Source organism: Eschscholzia californica, unplaced genomic scaffold (genome assembly GCF_041429995.1).
Source record: "Eschscholzia californica isolate CP2 unplaced genomic scaffold, dmEscCali1.0.p SCAF_3, whole genome shotgun sequence".
Classification (NCBI taxonomy): Eukaryota; Viridiplantae; Streptophyta; class Magnoliopsida; order Ranunculales; family Papaveraceae; genus Eschscholzia; species Eschscholzia californica.
The window spans coordinates 29148320-29153403 of record NW_028238420.1 but is presented as its reverse complement, the minus strand read 5'-3'; the positions used below and the strand labels follow the sequence as shown (position 1 = coordinate 29153403).

The window sequence follows — 5084 nt, the reverse complement described above, 5'->3', positions numbered from 1 at the left end:
TCATGGACAAATCTTGGCAAATTGAGGATGATCGACGTTCAAAGAAGTTTGCGGATGGTGTAGAGGCGTTTTTGGATTTTGCATTTGCCCGCGGACCTGTTTTGGGAGGTGATCAAATAAAGTGTCTGTGTGGTAATTGTAATAACTCTAGATACGGAGTTAGACAAAATTTTATGGAGCATTTGTATTACTATGGGATGGCGAAACATTACGGAACCTGGTTTTTGCATGGAGAAGCTAGACCGACAACACCGAATCCTATACCTGCACTGGTAGAGGTGGCAAACGAAGAAGTCTTTAACGACGACCTTGAAAGGTTGGTGCGAGACGTTTATGGGGTTCATGACGACTCTGGAGTAGATGTAGAGGGTGAGACAAACGAGGTTGATAACGAAGACCTTGAAAGGTTGGTACAACAGTTGAAGAACCCTTTATACTCGGGTTGCGATAAGATGAGTGTGGTGTCTTTTGTCATAAAATTCTAGAATATCAAAATAATGGGAGGTTGGAGTAACGCATCTTTTGAATCAATGCTTAACTTACTGCGTGAAACTCTTCCCGACGGTTGTAATCTTCCCAATAATTTTACTCAGTGCAAGAAAATCATCTCAGATTTGGGATTAGACTACATCAAAATTCACGCATGCCCGAACGACTGCATTTTATATTACAAAGAAAATTCGGAGCTAGAATAATGTCCTAGGTGTGGCGAGTCTAGGTATAAGAATAAAAAAACACCTGCAAAGATTCTTCGTTACTTTCCTTTGAAGGCGAGATTACAACGGTTGTACATGGTACCGGAAACTGCAACAGAAATGAGATGGCACGATGAGAAACGTAGCGAAGATGGGATATTAAGATATCCAGCAGATTCTAAAGCTTCGAAAGATTTTGATATCAGATATCCTACATTCGCTGCAGACTCGAGAAATGTAAGATTGGGTTTGGCAAGTGATGGTTTTAATCCCTTCGGAGCAATGAATATTTCACACAGCACATGGCCAGTGGTACTTATTCCTTGTAATATACCACCGTGGTTGTGAATGAAACAACCTTATATGATACTGTCTATGCTTATTCCTGGACCTAAAAGTCCTGGAAATAATATTGACGTGTACTTGAGGCCTTTGGTTGATGAACTGAAGGAATTGTGGGAAGAAGGGATAGACACGTACGATGCGTCTAGGAAAGAAACATTCAGAATGCATGCAAGTTTGTTATGGACCATTAGTGATTATCCTGGTCTTGCTATGCTATCTGGGTGGTCCACGAAAGGTAAATTGGCATGTTCAACATGTGGAGAGGAGACAGATCATCTTAGGTTGCGCAATTGGAAGAAGGAGGTCTATATGGGGCACAGGCATTTCTTACCTGTAACGCATAGATTCCGTAAAAATAAGAAAGAGTTTAATGGAAAAACTGAAGACAGATTAGCTCCGAATCCTCCTTTGGGCCCAGATATCTTGCAAAAGCTGAAAGACATACTACATGAATTTGGTAAGGAACTGGAGAAGACTTCGCGTGCTCCTAAAAAAAGAAGAAGAGATGGTGAGCTCATAAAAATGCCCAGTAACTGGAGAAAACTGAGCATTTTTTATGAATTGCCGTATTGGAAATATAATTTACTTAAACACAATTTGGATGTTATGCATATTGAAAAGAATATCTGCGACAGTATTCTCGGCACCATTATGGATTTTGAGGGAAAAACGAAAGATAATAAAAAGGCAAGACTGGATCTGAAAGATATGGGTATTAGAGAAGAACTTTGGCCACAACAAGAGGAGGGATCTCGTACATGCGTCCTTCCAGCCACATGTTATTCTACGGACAAAGAACGTAAAGAGTTGTTTCTCAATGTTTTGAAGAACCTCAAGAGTCCGGACAGTTATTCATCCAATATTTCTAGTCGTATTGATCTCAAACAACGAAAGATAATAGGCTTGAAGAGTCACGATTCTCATGTCATCATGCAACAATTGTTACCTTTGGCAATTCGAAAGATTTTACCAAAAATGTGTGCTCTATACTAATAGAGTTTAGCACGTTCTTTCGTGAGTTGTGTTCAAAGGTAGGTATTGTTGAAGATTACGAGCGATTGGAAGATAACATTCCAGTTATTATGTGCAACTTAGAAAGGATATTTCCACCTAGTTTCTTTGACATAATGGTTCACTTAGCCATCCATCTAGCATCAGAGGCAAAAGTAGGCGGACCAGTTCAATGTCGAAGGATGTATCCCGTTGAAAGGTATTTTATCTTCTTATTTTAGTCATTTATTTTATAGTTACACGTACGCTTACTTGTCTAATGAGATACTTGCGCGATTAGGTTTCTTTAAAGAAATACGTTCATAATAAAGCACAACCAGAGGGTTCTATTGCCGAAGGATATATTGCTGATGAGTCCGTCACTTTTATGACGAGATATATGAATGACGTTGACACACGCTCTAACGTACCGCCTCGGTATACAGACAACGATCTGATAGGAGCTATTCGAACTATTGAGAACCTGGATGTTGCTGAACGTAATAAGATACATCATTATATACTCACAAACTACAATGATACCTCTGCTTATGTAGAGTAAGTATGATTTTAATTATCTATGCATGACTTTATTTATGATAGTCTTTCTAAGTATAGTGCTAGAGATGATGAACTATTCCATTTCTTCGCAGCGATCACAAAAGGGAGTTGAAGCTTCATCATCGTAAAACGGATCCTCTTTCAATTCAAAGAAAACACATGGAAGAGTATGGTATTTGGTTTAAGAAGCATTTAGAAGAGCGTAAAAATTATAACCAACTGTATCCTGAAAGACTTGACAACTTTGTCAATGGTATACTCCCGCGTGCTGTAAAGTTGAGTGGATATACAATTAATGGATACAATTTCAAGACTGTAGCAAGAGAGAGGGGTGCTATAACGCAAAATAGGTGTTGCGATCGATGCAAATCAACCTATTAGCTCAAGTGCAAGAGATTCAAATCCTGTTGATGCAGTATTGACATATTATGGACGTGTCACCGATATACTCGAGGTTACATATGGACCAGGTTGTGAATTTGTAATATTCAAGTGTGAATGGGTTGATGTTGTCAAGGGGTCAAAGAGAGGAAGAGGGTTAAAGATTCATGACTTAGGTTTTACACTTGTCAATTTCACTCATATTATGCCAACTCAAAGAGATGAGCCTTATGTGTTGCCATCTCAAGCGAGACAAGTTTTTTATGTTCAAGACCCAACTGAACCTGATTGGCATGTTGTTATGAATAAAAGACCTAGAGATGTTTACGACATGGGTATCACTTCATTAGATTTCGAGCTTAACTCTACAAGTCACAATGCTAGTAATGTTGAAATTGAATATGTTAACACAAATGTGAATGGAGTAACATCTGATGTAGAAAGTTAAAAGATCCAAAGGTTCGTCGAAAAATGCGAGAACGGAGAAGGAGAAGATGAGGAGTTTTTATTTAGGGTTCTTAGGAATTGTCTTTTATGAAGAATTTCATTAGATTATGTACACTTTTTTGAAGAATCAATCAATAAATTTATGCTTCATTTCCTTCATTGTTCGAGCTAAATTAATGAATATATGTATTAGTTTTGGATTTTAGACTGTAACTTTCGATCTATTGAGTTGAATATGTGGGTTTACGTTTTGTATCCTTTAAATTTTGCAGATGTCTAACAGAGAAACCACGAGCCAACATTCTAAAAAAGGGAGAGGAGAAGATAAATTAAGTTTCTTAAAAAAACTTAATCAAGGCGATAAGTACACAGTCGAATTGAACAGTAAGTTTATACCTATAGGGCTGAATGGCGCGCACTTAGCGAAGTATATATCATCATTTTCGAGAGATACGGTTCGTTTCCCATTGACTGTACCAGATTGGGGGGAAATAGAGTCTGCCTCCATCGATGCAACAATTAAAGACTTACCGGTAAATATTTCATTCGGTTTTTTTATGAATAGTATTTTTTTCTTATTTATTACTTCTTATAAAATTATTTTACTAATGTTTTTTTATTGAAGGTGTACTTTGCTTTCCCCGAACATGAAATTGTCATGAAATGGATTAAGAAGCAACTTAATTAGAGATGGAGAACCTGGAAAGCAAAAGTGAAGCGTAAATATTTTACACCTTACTTTCCAAATATAAAACAGTGCAAATCATGTGTCCCTCTAGGTGTTGCCGCTACTCAATGGTTTGAGTAGTCGACTATTGGAGCAAGGACACAGTACAGGTTATATTCAGTTTACTTTGTATATTGCAGCTTGAAAAGAAATACAGAAGGTAGTAGAGACCAACAGGATGAATAAGGCTAAGAATATGTACCCGTACTAACAAATTTTTTTTTTCGAAATACAGAAGGTAGCAGAGACCAACAGGGTGAATAAGGCTAAGAATATGTACCCGTACTGTGGAGGGCGTGTATCTATGGCTCAACAATACCATGATGTAACATTTTCAGTTTCATTTACGTTTTTTTGTGTCAATTCAATTACTTTTGTACTAAAGTGATAATTTTCATTTACTTTGTATATTGCAGCTTGAAAAGAAATATGGCACTGAGGCTAGTCGACTTCAAGTTTGGAAGAAGACTAGATTAAAAAGTGATGGAACTTGGGTTACCGAGGAAGCATGAATATTTTCCGTAAAGTTTTAATGAAACTTAATTACTGTTTTTATTTCATATCATGTGGTTTTTGTCAATCTTATCGAGTGTGTATAATATTAACAGGAAAAGTGTGACAGCGTCCTAGATTAACGACGAAGTGAGAACACCTCAGGATGCGAGTTTGTCGACACCCCTGGTCCAAATGATGTTTTCGGGAGCCAGATGCCACCTGAGACACGTGGGAGAATCCGACTCATGCCCTTTACATCACCAAAGGAAGCAGGTTTTAAAAAGCCAAACTCGGGTGTCATTTCAAATCTTCAAAATGAAAATAACCAGCTCAGAAAGGAAGTTGATCAACTAAAGGAAGGTCAAACTGCAATTCGTGAAATGATAGAGAGACAAGCTGAAATGGCAGAGAGACAAGCTGAAATGGTAGAGAGACGAGATAGA

General features: G+C 37.7%; 1 long non-coding RNA gene and 1 pseudogene across 2 annotated transcripts; both read left to right on the top strand.

The window, feature by feature from the left end:
• The first annotated feature begins 371 nt into the window (after positions 1-371).
• Positions 372-3578, top strand: LOC147549391 (uncharacterized; annotated as a pseudogene). The gene is made up of 3 exons (XR_015238625.1): positions 372-2250; positions 2316-2588; positions 2684-3578. The product of XR_015238625.1 is annotated as an uncharacterized LOC147549391 (transcript).
• Positions 3579-3691: 113 nt separating this feature from the next.
• Positions 3692-4674, top strand: LOC147549390 (uncharacterized). Its single transcript, XR_015238626.1, has 4 exons — positions 3692-3952; positions 4045-4256; positions 4382-4471; positions 4563-4674. It is a non-coding gene; the product is annotated as an uncharacterized LOC147549390 (long non-coding RNA).
• The last annotated feature ends 410 nt before the right edge of the window (positions 4675-5084 follow it).